General features: G+C 39.6%; 1 protein-coding gene across 2 annotated transcripts in view; it reads right to left on the reverse strand.

Moving 5' to 3' along the window:
* Positions 1–8,753, reverse strand: part of PAFAH1B1 (platelet activating factor acetylhydrolase 1b regulatory subunit 1) — an 84,259-nt gene extending 75,506 nt beyond the window's left edge. The window contains exon 1 of one of the 2 annotated variants that reach the window (XM_083379817.1): positions 8,300–8,753. The gene's annotated coding sequence lies outside the window, so the exon portion shown is untranslated. Of the gene's footprint in view, positions 1–2,686; positions 2,780–8,299 lie in introns of those variants that run through there. The other variant, XM_083379818.1, reaches the window with a different exon arrangement.
* Between the last annotated feature and the right edge of the window lie 4,222 nt (positions 8,754–12,975).

Here is a 12,975-nt window from a genome sequence, read left to right on the forward strand (position 1 = left end):
CCCTATTTTATGCAGTAAATATATATGGATTTGCATCTTTCACCTTCAAGTAATTGATATTGGTTGGCACTTTTGTATGTGCATAGAAATATGCAATACAAAATATGTGGACAATGACCAATCCCTTATGTTTCAGTTTAGTAATTAATATAATTTGAACAATTAAGCCTATACTATTCTTTTAATAGACAATACAAGATAAATTTCATTACCATACTGTTATTACATGACTAGACTAATGTTGGATGAAAACATTCTTAGTTCTGCTTTTGTTTTCATTAAGTGAAGCTTCATTTTTATTAATCAAGCCTCACAGACTCCTAGCCAGTATTTATTTTTCCTCTTGTATAACATAATGACTGTCTAGGTTAAGCCAAGATGAGCTGATCTGCAATCTCACCTTAATTACCAATACTATGCATGTGCTACAAGTACATCACTAGACTGGATAATTTTAGGTTAATAAACAACTTTCAAAATAGAAACTCAAACCCTTATCAATGTCCATCTGAATAAAGGACATAACCTTGAACTTATTAGAACATCTGTGATATGCTTTTTATTTCTTATTTCTTAGGAACTTAAGTGGAATTCCAGTCTAGTAACATACAAGATAAAAGGACGTAACCTGACTATTCTATTCTATTCTCATTCTTAATTTCTCATTAATCATTCTAGATTTGAATCTATCATCCTACTGTAAAATTTTAAGTGGCTAATCTATAAACAGTGTTAGACTAAGGTACTTTTAAAAAGAGAGGTAATTTTTCAGATCTTTCCAGAAGATAAATATTTTTAATCACAATCTCTTACATGTTATTCTTCTTTTAGGGTTCAGTAGAGAATTTTTAACTAACAAATGTTGAGTTGCATGTCTTGGAAAGATAGTATGTACTGAAAACATGATAGGGGGTCCAAACCACAAATAAAAAAATAATTAATTGCTTAATAAAAAAGAAGTCATTATTTTTTATCCTGCCTTTCCTTCCTTCAGGAAAACCTGAACAGTGCTCTTCTTAATTTTTCCCTTTAACAGCAGTACTGTTGTCGTAAGAAAGAATTACTGGCTCACGTCAACCCATGGGTTTTTACAGCTCAGGTTTTTATACCACATCTCATCTACCTAACACTTGAACTGCCCTACATGACATTTATATATTATATTCCATAATCATTCTCTGAAATGCATTTTTATAAAGGATTAAGAAAGTTCATACATGTTTGCCATATCACACTAGTTTAAATGTGCAGACCCTGGATAGTAATTAAAAGATTGTCTTAAAATGGTAAGCAAAGATAAAGACTGTAAAGTTAAGAAATGGTGTAGTTCATACTAAATTTGTCTTGGTTTTATTCTCTACATATCGTGATTTTTCCCCATTGCCAGCAATGGGGTGGGCACGGTTTCAGTGTGACGCATCCGGCCCACAGGCTGGCAGTTTGACATGCCTGCTCTACAAGGTCTTGCATTCATCTTTGAATCCTCAGATTACAATAGTACAATTTTACTTTCTAGTGACAAAGCTCCGTATAAAATAATTTAGAAAGCACTTCTAGCTGTATCTTATAGAGCTGCTTCAAAGAAAAAGATGAATCATACAAATTTAAAATGGTTGCCAAGAAACTGAATTAAAATTACTTAAGAATACACATCACACACACCAGAAATATTTTGATATTAATTAGGATCCATTCTTTCGTTAAGGGGCAGTGTTCCACATTTGAATATCAGCATATAATTAAGTCATGTGGTATCATTTTCACCTAATATCCAAGGTAAGGTTATAGTCAAGCTAATTGATCAGAAGATCTACAACCTTTGTTCCTTATTTGCCATGTGTCACATTACAAATAATCTACCTATCAGTAGGGATGGGGGTTGGGGAAAGAGTTCAACTTTGTGTTTCTCTGAATGTGAGTGCCTTAGGCCAGTTAAGAGAATTCATGCAATTAGTCTACATAAACTGGCATCCATAAAAAAAATATTCAGATGAGTTTTATTAATGAATTGTAAAAAACAGCAACCTGTGTATCACAAGAGTTAGTACATTAAACTATCTAATCATACCAAAATGTGTAAAAATATGTATCAGTTAAAAATGTCCTTCAACAAAACCAGAGGAAACACAGAACAATCAATTGTAAAACCACCCAAGTATGTAGTAAACACAAGGAAAAAAAACAATACTTGAGCAAAGGGAGGCATAATTAAGGCGTATTATGGAGACTTCACAGGGATGCACACTGTCATCCACAGTAAAATCCTTGGCCTTTAAGTAGTATAAGAGGCTGCATTTCAAAGCAATGTGTGCACCCAGGACAAAAAACAATTTTAAAACATTTCTATGGATTTTTCAAAAATTTAAATTTAATTTATAACTTTTCTTAAAACCTTAAAATATTAAGAGTTCAAATGTAAAATTATGGTAACTTCGAAATATTTTATTTGCTAACATGGAGACCCAGTAACTATTCTCTAAAAATGCAAAAGAAAGGAACAGTGAAATAAAATTTGTTTATTTTTAAATTTTGTTGGGTGCCCATCCTACCAGAGGATAACTTTGGGCAGCTTATTAAAAAGACAAAACTATACGAAACCTATGCAAAATACAGTACAATTAATACAATTAAATATCTGGTGATGGTTGTTGTTGTGTAACATCATGGCAAGAACATTATCAAATACCTTCAAGAAACAAATAAGCTGATTCAAGCCTTAGTGATGGCACAAATATGTAGATAACCAACCGCTGCAATATGGTGCATACCTTCTGAAAACAAAACCTACAGCTTTAGATAAGAGAAAGACATACAGTATTCATGTTATAGCAAACAAAAATAAACTCTTACTATAAATCATTACAGAATCTCCCTGACTAGTGAATAAATTGTGTTTAGAGGTTTAAATCAAATCTACTCTGACAGAAACTGAGTTTTTTTTATTTACATAACTTAATTATTTATTTAGAAAATTTAAAAGGCACCCACTTCTTTAACAGCTGTGTTTTTCAATTTAATTTAAATAGTTAATTTAATTACTCTTTAGCATATATTTTTTCCTTCTGACACATTAAGATTACAAATTGGTAACAACTTTTGGAGATCTCTGGGGTCTGCATCCAAAGCTTTTAAAGGCCACATGGTTGCCTGGCAGCCTGAGGTTGTCTACTGCATAATATATATTTTTAAAAAATCAAATCTAAAGATTGAATCTAAAGAAAGTGTGTTGGACCAAGGGAAATAATCCATGTGATCAAACATGAAGTACTTGAAATTGCAATACTTAAAAAAAAATTCCATAGTATTTATCAAATCTCATTCCTTTTTTGCCCACTCATACACACTTTTTTCTTGTGTCAAGCTCAATAAGGGAGAATACAAATCTCAAGGTCAATGTGCTTTGTTATCTTAGTGTGATCCTAGCAAACTACACCCCCATCCCTTAGGACCCACAAGCCATTGATTAGCAAGTATTCCACAACAGAAGATTTTACAACTTACTTACTGACCAATGATACTCTTCCACATTGGTAAGAATCAAATTATTGGGCTTGGTCTAATATAACCTATGTATTTCAACCTTAAGAACTGAATTTTCCGTGACAAAGATTAAATTTCAATGAAAACACACCATCCTTCATTAGGCAAGTGTAAGGAAACAGGAAATATTGTTTACCATTCCATTAAAGTATTGCCCACACCCTTTATTTATCCTGCATTTGATCATGCTCTTTTAAATTGTGTGAAGCATTAGCAACCAGCACCTAAAATTATTATCTCATGACTACACTCAATTCACTCTTAAGATGAGGAGGCATAACTGCAGTCCTGAAACCTATCTACTAGCATGTATGAATAAATGAAAGTACAAACTGACAATAACGAAATATAACATATTCTTTGTCGAAATAACATTTTGATCTTTAATTCCATACTGAATTACTTAACATTAGATGAACAAGTGGGGGGGGGGAATCCAGGCCAATTTTGAGAAGGACGCTCGGACAATATCCATGCTTTCTAACAGTGGCTAGTCACTTTAATGCCAGACAAATCAAGATCCACCCTAAAGGAGGGAAAAAAATAAATACATAATCCTACATTCATCTGATTTCCGCATCACTAGACTCCTCCCTAAAGAACAGATTTCATTGTTACTGCAATTACTATTCCCTCCACAGGGCAAAAACACAAGCAGAACGGGGAATGCTATGAAAGGGTATATAGCTGTCTCACAGCTTCTGCCTTACTCCACCCAGTTGCTCCTTCGCTCAAAGGCTGTACTCGCCCTCCACAAACACAATCCAACCGAACAAGAGCAACAAAAACATTCCTGACGAACTAGCTTTATGATGAAAAAGCGACGGTTAAAAATGCTTTCTTTGTTCAGCATCTCAATTATTGAAAGAATATTCTGAACCACTTTGAATATAACTGGGTATCTTCTCTGACAATTTAATTATAATCATTTAGTAATAAATCTGAAAGTGGAAATCAGTCCCACTTTTCACACACATTTTACTGGGCACACACACACACACTGACTAGTACAACCTACAAATGTATCTCTACAAGGCGATGCCATTCTACAGTTAAAGAATTTCTGAAGGATGTGTATGCAAACAGGTTAGTGTATACCAAGAAAACTGCTCTTTGGGCAATTAAGAGTGGGGAAAAGGGGGAATCTTAAAAAAATTATACGGATAGATTTTAGTGACTAGTTAGAAAATTAATTGCCAAATAATTTGAACTGCAACAGTCAAATCCTACTGCAGCATTAGCAGGACAGGTTTTTGCTATCAAGGCAAGGCAAAGGAAAACCAAATGCAATAGTACTAATATGTACATATTTTTAAAAAGCTGCAGGCCACACCAACTCTTCCCCAGAGGTCAGGAATGAAAAGACACCCACAGAACTACGGAATATTAAAAAAGCTCCTTTTTGAAGAAGTTCCAAGGAAAAAGACCCTTTACCAATATTATCTCCTCTTCCCCTTGTTGCAACCCAAGCAGGGTTGCTGTTGTTTAAAAAAAGAACTACTGAACCTTTAAGATAGTAGCAATAAAACGCTAGCCCCAGATGTGTGGAATCTCATCTCCCTATTCTTTATCTTCCACTACATCCTCCTCCCATTTTTGCTGCGGCTCAACCTGAACCTTTGAGCCACCTCCTCCTAGCAATGATTTTTCTCTTACTCGGTCACTGCAGGGAGAGGGTGGGAAAAAGGGCCTCTTGTTAGAAGACCAGATTGGAGCTGCCAGGCTACTCTGTATTTTGAAATCCTCAGGCCCTTTATTACAGCACGGCAACACATGAACATTTAGCTCTTCCTATTTATTTGCTTAAACAGTTATACCATCTTGCAAACAGTCTCCTCCCATTTTTAAGAAAGGGAAGAAGTTAACAAACAAAAACAGAAGGATTGGGTGAAAAATGAACACAGGGCACATACACCCTTTCTTAACCTGACCACCCTTCTTTATTTGGCTTGTTAACAGTCATCTTACTTTAAACTGCTCAACCCCCGCTTACTGCTAAGTCACCGTGAGGAAAACCCTACTAGGAAAGGCAGATGGCCAAGTAAAGAGAGGTGATGGTAAACACGGAGAAGACCCCCCCTGAAAAATGTGGAGCTAGGTACAGCACTGCAGCACCCTGGGTCTGTGGGCTGGGAAACAAAGCTAATGGAAACACTGGGCTGGAAAAAAAATTAACAGACTTATGTGGAGGAGGAAAATAGGAAGGCGAGAATAAATTACAGGCTGGCAAAGTATGGAGCTGGAACATTGGGAGTGGAAGATGCAGGAAAAACGGGCTGAGTGACAACAGACACAGCCATGGTAGGTATAGGTCTGATTATGTGGAGTTTACAGAAAGCTGAAGCAACACATACAGATATGTAAAAAAAATAAAAAAATAAATGGGCTACTTGGAAAAGATTCCATATTAGTTTAAGGAAGCAGGGACTACCTGACTATTATAGCTGTCTCCGCTGATGCACTAAACTATGCTTACTATGCTTAGGAGTTAAAACAGCAATGCTGGGAAGCAAAAGGCCTAGAAGCAGGGCAGTGAGATATGATTTCACCGTGACAAAGCAGTTGCAAGAGGAAAAATAAATAAATAAAAAGCACTGAGAACAGACGAAGCAGAAAGGCTGTAGGGATGGAAAACAGAGGATATTGGCAAATTAACTCCACACAGGTAAGAGAGTAAGGGAATTCTGAGGGTAAATAGTGGAAGATGGCCATCCCTTACTAATTAGGCAAAAAAAGAAGAGGTGTGTTCAGAAGGGGATGAGAAATGCAGTGAAATAGGGTTATATGTGATACAACTGAGTGACTTGAGGAATGGAAAAGGAAGCAAATCCCATACAGTATATTTGAAGTGGAATTCTGGGTGGACACAAAACAAGTTCCATCGTCAGAACATAAAATCATCTCTCCCTCGAAGCTTGGAAATCCTTTAAAAGAAGACAATAGCCACCTGTTAAAAAGGATTATAAACTGATAAAAGATTTTCATCTAAAAGTTATAGGTTACCTGTTACCTATAAGAAGCAAGAGGATGAGAAAGAGGCTGCTGTATTCTGTTACAAAGAATAAGATGTATCCTCACATATAATAGATAAAGAGTATTGTATAGTGTAAAGAAATGCGGAAATTTAGAGTGCCTTTGACATACTATTAGAAAGTGAGGAAATATTCCTTGTCAAAAAGGTATATAGGGGAATGATAAGGGACACTGAAACCCCTGGGAGCAACAAGGGAGATCTACAATCTCATTTAAAAAGTCACTTGTCTACAAAAAGACAGATTAAAAAGAAAGAGAAAATAATCTTTATCCCATTACAGACTGAAAAAGGGCAGACTCTACTAGACACCTATGCATATGGGTCATGACATTCATCTACACCTTATTGAAAGGCTGATGGAAGTAAGATAGAGATGTAGAGATGAGATCAGTGGTAGAAAGCCAGATGGAATATAAAAAAAATGTGCAGGTTGCTTTGTGTAGAGTAACAGAGATGCACAGAAAGCTAAGGAAAAGAACTATGTATGGTATGAAGGAACGAGGAAAAATAAAAGGTCTGGTCAATAAAGATTAGAGAAACAAAAAAAATATGCATGAACAAGAACCGAAGGAAGAAGAAAACCTATAAGGGGTGGTAGGCAAATAGAGAAGAGGAGGCTGGAGGACGAAGGAATGGTGCAGGTAGGATGAATGAAGACAGAAAAGATACATAGGTAAGTAAGAGGCTGGGAATGGGGAAAATGCACAAAAACAACTGTGCGGAAGAAGTCTGGTGAGACAAAAAGATGTGTGGCAGCCCCAGAATGGGGGAAACACCACCTTCCCACAAAACCTTAATCCCTTTTCCAGCTTCCTAAGCAAGCCACACGCTTTCCTGACTTGCAGAGTCACCCAGAGAAAAAAAAAGAGGGAGGCTTGGGAAGCGGGCCAACAAGGCCAGAACAAACAGGAGAAGCTGGGAGGAGAAAACAGCCCATCAGAAACAGAAGAAATACCAAAAAAAAAAAAAAAACCACCCCATAAAGGTAGAGCTCTGAATGAATGAAAGAACAGGAACAAGGTGGGATGCACCAGAGAGAAGAGAAGCCGGGTCTTATTTTTTTATTATTATTATTTTTTTAGACCGAGACAAGGAGGCTCCCCTCGACCACCGGCCGAGGCTGATAGGAGTTGTAGTCCGAAGCATCCATCCTAGCCCAGCCAGGGGGAACGCGAGCAAGGACGCCGTGGGCAAATGACAGACGGGACAGAGAGAGAAAGGCGAGCCAGCGAAAGAGGAGGAGGAGGAGGAGGAGGAGGGGAGAAGCCGCCCGAGCGCGCGCGCCCTCCAGTCGCCCCCCCCTCCCGACATCCCCCCCCCACAGCCCCGCCGCGAGCGAGCCGCCGACGGTACCTCCAGGTCGCGGCGATCCGGGGAGGATGGAGCGCAGGCGTGGAGCCGCCGGGTCGGAGGGGGCGTCTGAGCTCTTACCCCCCCCCACGCACACACACACGCATGGTGGTGAGGAGCCAAAGGGGGGTGCCGAACGGAGCCCCCTCTCCTCCTCCTCCTCCTCCCGCCCCTTCCTTCCCCCCACCCCAACGGGCGCGGCGGCCATTTTGAGAGCAAGCTGGAAAGCAGCGGGCGAGGGAGGAGCGGCCGCCGGGGCCTACCGCCTCCGAGCCCGGGGAGAAGTGGAGCCCGCCGCCCCGTCAGCTCCCTCTCCCCCAGCTCCCCCTCCCCAGCTCACAGCCGCCCCTCCCTCGGGCCCGAGGCTGGCCTTACCCGAGGAGCCGCCGCTGTTGCTGCTTGCTGCTGCTGTTTGCTGCTGCTGCTGCCGCCGCCTGCGAGGCCGCTCCCATCCACCGGCGGGCTGCGTGTGTGGCGGTTTCGGCCCCTCCCGCGAGGTGAGGAGCAGCGGCGGCGGCTCCGGCCCAGCAGAGGAGGGGTCTCGGCCCCCTCCCCGCTCTCTTTTACCGGCTTGTATGGAGAAAGAAGATGGAGGAGGGGTGGAGCAAAGGCGGCAGCGGCGGCTTCGTCGAAGGCGGTGGCAAGTGGTGATGATGGCGGTGGTGCTGGCCTTCCTCGTCTTTCTCCTCCTCGCGGCGGCGGCGGCGGCGGCGACAACAACGCCTGGCTTTTCCGCCCCGGCCGTGTCAGTGGCGCCCCGGCCGCCAGGAAGGAAGGAGGGAGGGAGCCGGAGCGAGAAAGGCGAAGGAGGGAGCAGGCTCGGCCCGCTTCAAGCACTGCGCATGTGCGGGGAGGGGAGGGGACGGGAGGCTGGGCACCATCTTGGGGAAGCTAAAGCGCCCCGCCTCCCGGCATGCCTTGCGACGGGAAAGGAGCCGGCGGCTTGTCGGACTCGAACTCCCGGCAGCCCGCGCGGCTTGTTTCTCTCAGGCGGTTGTTCCAACTGCTGCGTCTCGGTTGCCAACGGTTTTTCAACCGTCTAAATTAAAAGGGGGGAGAAAATATAAGTATTTAATCCAGCTTCGTAACTCAACGCCAGCAGCAGGCGTTCGTTACCCTTTCTTTTGAAAACAATAAGCCTTTCCCCTCGTTTTGTATTCTCGAGATACGTCAGAACTTCAAATCCCAGAATTCCTAGCTAATGCGGCTTTGCAGACAGTTACAGGAGGTCGAGTCTAGTACAATCTGGAAGGCAGCGGTCAGGTATTCCTTTACCAGGTACAGGCCAGCTCTCCGTCTGTTGATGCAATTGCTCTTATCTCCTTCAGTCTGTTCGATTTACAGAAAAAATGGAAATAGCCAGTCCTGAATTTAAAGTGCACAGTGGCAATCCGTATACCAGGGGTAGGCAACCCTGGCTCTTTTATGACTCGTGGACTTCAACTCCCAGAATTCTTGAGCCAGCACAGCTGGCTCAGGAATTCTGGGAGTTGAAGTCCAAGAGTCATAAAAGAGCCAGGGTTGCCTACCCCTGCCCTATATTGTCTGAAAAGAAAATAGGTGCAAGTATTGGAACAGGACCAGATTAGCCTTAAACTCCCCAACCAGCCGTGAAAGGTTGCATCATAAAGACAAATTCCAGTTGCCTTTTGAAAAAGCACCTTTGGGACGACATTGTCTGTGCATCACTTCAAACCAAGATTTGTTTAACTCGGTTTTAAATCTTGGCTTAAAGCAATCCGTGATTTCTGGAAGTTGAAGTCCACAGATCGTGAAGTTTGAGGTTGAGAAACACTATAGTAATACAGTTTGCAAACTACACTTGCTGGGTTTTGCAGTAAAACTAGTTAACTGTAAACTAACATTCCCCATTTAAAGGAGCATTGGTATTGGTACTACCATTAACTAGCCATTGTATTTTTATCTCCCATGTGGACATTTGCTTATTAATACTACTACTATATTTAGAACAAAGGATATTTAATTAGGAAAATGTATATGCATCCAAAGGGGTCTTTCTTGCTCGTGCAGTATACAGGTCCTCAATGGAAGGAAGGCTGGTAGCAATTGTTTTTTCTGCAGTTCTAACTGTTGAAGTCTGTGTCTGTCTTGTTTGGTTGTGGTTCTAAACCAGACAGTTATAGAGCATTTTGTGTTTTTATGTGTGTGTGTGTCCGCGCGCACTTTGTGTAAGCAGACATAATTTAACAATCAGAAATAAATACATTAATTAAAGCATATATAAAAATTATTCAAAAGGGTCCTCAGGATGTTTGGATACTAAAATACATAATAATATTTACTCTCTGTGTTAAAATTGATCACAAGTTTAGTTTAGCAAAATAATCTCTGGAAGTCATCAAAGGGGCCTGCCAAAAATAGAATATGACCCTACAGAGCTTAAAATCTAGCATGTGACACAAATGATAACAGGAAAGTAGAAGGCAAGGTTGAGATAAAATTGCTTTATAGTATAATATTTGTGTAGGCTATTTTAAAAACTACAAAAACAAGGCAAGCTTCTGCCAGATTTTTTCAGTCTAATAGAGAGGACACTAAAAGAAAATTGGATAGGGAAGGTTTAAAAAAAAGGAAGCTGATTATGAATCAGTAGCAAAATAGAAGCAGTGACAAAATTATCTTTTCTGCTATTATTTAATATTCTATCTATACAGCAGCATGGAACAAAGCTTTACTCAACTTTTAACAACAAAACGTATGTTATTCACTATTGTGCTTCTCCACTCGCACAGTTTCAAAGCCACTGTAAAGATTTTGAAAATTGTTTTATACATATAACAATATGTTGGCCTTTGGCAAGGCATTAAAACTTGATTTTTGCCATCAAGTCTAGGGCCTGAAAGTGTGGATGAAATCATTGTATGATTATGTTGATTGTGTAATGTTTGATTATTCATGACTGCTATTTTATGCTGTCTCGTTTTTGTTTTTAATCACTAGTTGTGTTTTCATTTATTCTTATTTTGTTTTAATTGTTAGTCTGGCCAAGAAACAAGATTTGAGTTCCACCTTAGGCACGAGAGTTTGCTGAGTGACTTTGGGCCAGTCACTCTCAGCCCAACCCATCACACAGGATTGCTGTTGTGAAGAAAATAGGAGCAGGAAGGAGTATAGTGTGTGTTCGTTGCCTTATGTTACTTATAAAAATAATAAAAGTGGGATAGAAAAATCTAATAAAATAAATGTATATGAGATTGGCTGCCACAAAAATTTATTACATAAACTCACCAAATGACCCTAATATTTGTAATTTTGTGATTGTGTCAAAATCTACAATTAGGAAGTGTTAGTTTATATTACTATGGGAAAATTCCACCACTGCAACCTGGAAGAAGGAAAAAGGAAAGGTGGAAAACGGAATCTTATTTTTAACAAGGGCAGAGCCAAAGTGGAAGGGAATCAATCACTTTCTATTTTTCTTTCACGTCTTGCTTTTTCCATGCCCTCCATCTCTTTATTTACTTATACATATGGGGGTGGGGGGTGTTGTTTGCCTCCAAATCAATGTGGACTCCTGGCAACTGCCTGGACAAGGCCCTGCAGTTTTCTTGGCAAGATTTCAGAAATGGTTTGCCATTGCCTGCTTCCGGGTGCTAAGAGTGATTGACTGAGCCAAGGTCACTCAGCTGGCTTTGTGTCCAAAGTGGAACTAGAACTCACAGTCTCCCAGTTTCTAGTCTGCTGCCTTAACCACCACACTAATCTTGCTTTCGTATTTATTTAGCTAGCTACATTTATAGCCCGTCTTCCCTTCAGGAACAAAACCCATCCATTTTTTTTGGTTATTCATTTTGGATGAATTCTCATTGTGTTCCTTTGTCATAGTTTATTGTTCTATTATTTTGCTTCTATTCTGTTTGCACTCCTTTCCTTTTCTTCCTTTTTATTGTGAGCAGCCTAGAGTAGTCCCACAGCAAGATAGGCGGCAAATAAATTTAACAAATAAATAAATAATAAAGACATTACAAATAGTAGTCTTTCCTATTTTTCCCTTTCTCCTGTCTCTTTCTCCCTCTTCCAGTGCTTCAGACATCCCTGAAAAATTTATATCACTTTTAGGAATAACCAGAAAGCTGTGGTGACAGGACTTGTAACTCATCACATATGAAAAGAACTGGTTAGGAAGGCTAATTCAAAATTCATCCTTTTTAAGTATCCTTCTATGTTTCCTTGAAACAGAAACAAGACAAATGTTAACATAAAATAGATACCTAATTGCTTGATTGCAATTAAGGATCTCTAACTTCTCCTGACAAACTATTATAAGATATGACTTTTAAGTAACAAATCAGATCTCCCTTATGTTTTGAAGCTCTCAATATCCTGTGAATAATGAAAACAAATCAACATTTTCTCTCTTGTTCAACATTTTCTCTTGTTTCCTCTATTTGTCCAAGGAAAAAATCAACTAAAGGAATGGATAATTGTCTACTCTTTTAAAGCTCACCTGGCACTATTTACAGAAAAATAAAATCTACCAACAATATTACCGTAATAAAAACTAGAAATAATTTAAACCATGACTATATAACAGAAGCAGGACTCCAGAAACGTGACAGGCATTTAATATTTAGGAAATTTCTTTGTGATCTTTTAGTTACAAGAATATAATTCTAGAGAAAACAATTAGTACCGAATTTTATGCTAGGACAAAATAGCTCTCAACAAACTATTATTCTTCACAAAGATATTCACGATACAAACTTCCTGTGTTTTTCTGGGGTTTATCTCCCACATTAGGGCAGGTAGTTTATTTACCCACAAAGCAATTCTTTCCCCCATTGGCAATGTACAATTTGCCAGCATTGTTACTTGATTTTTGCATTGTTAAATCAAAGCTGCTCATTATATTAATTGCAGCCTGGCCCTAAACGTTGAGGAAAGAAAGGTGTGAAAGGATTTCATGCTGAGGGCCATTTTCAGCTTTTGATCAGCATTCTAGGACCAGGACAACATTTAAATGTAATTTAAACTTCAGTCTAATTAAAATCATTAAATGCAATTAATATCATTTTCCCCATATGTTTAAC

Source organism: Vipera ursinii (genome assembly GCF_947247035.1).
Source record: "Vipera ursinii genome assembly, chromosome: 1".
NCBI lineage: Eukaryota > Metazoa > Chordata > Lepidosauria > Squamata > Viperidae > Vipera > Vipera ursinii.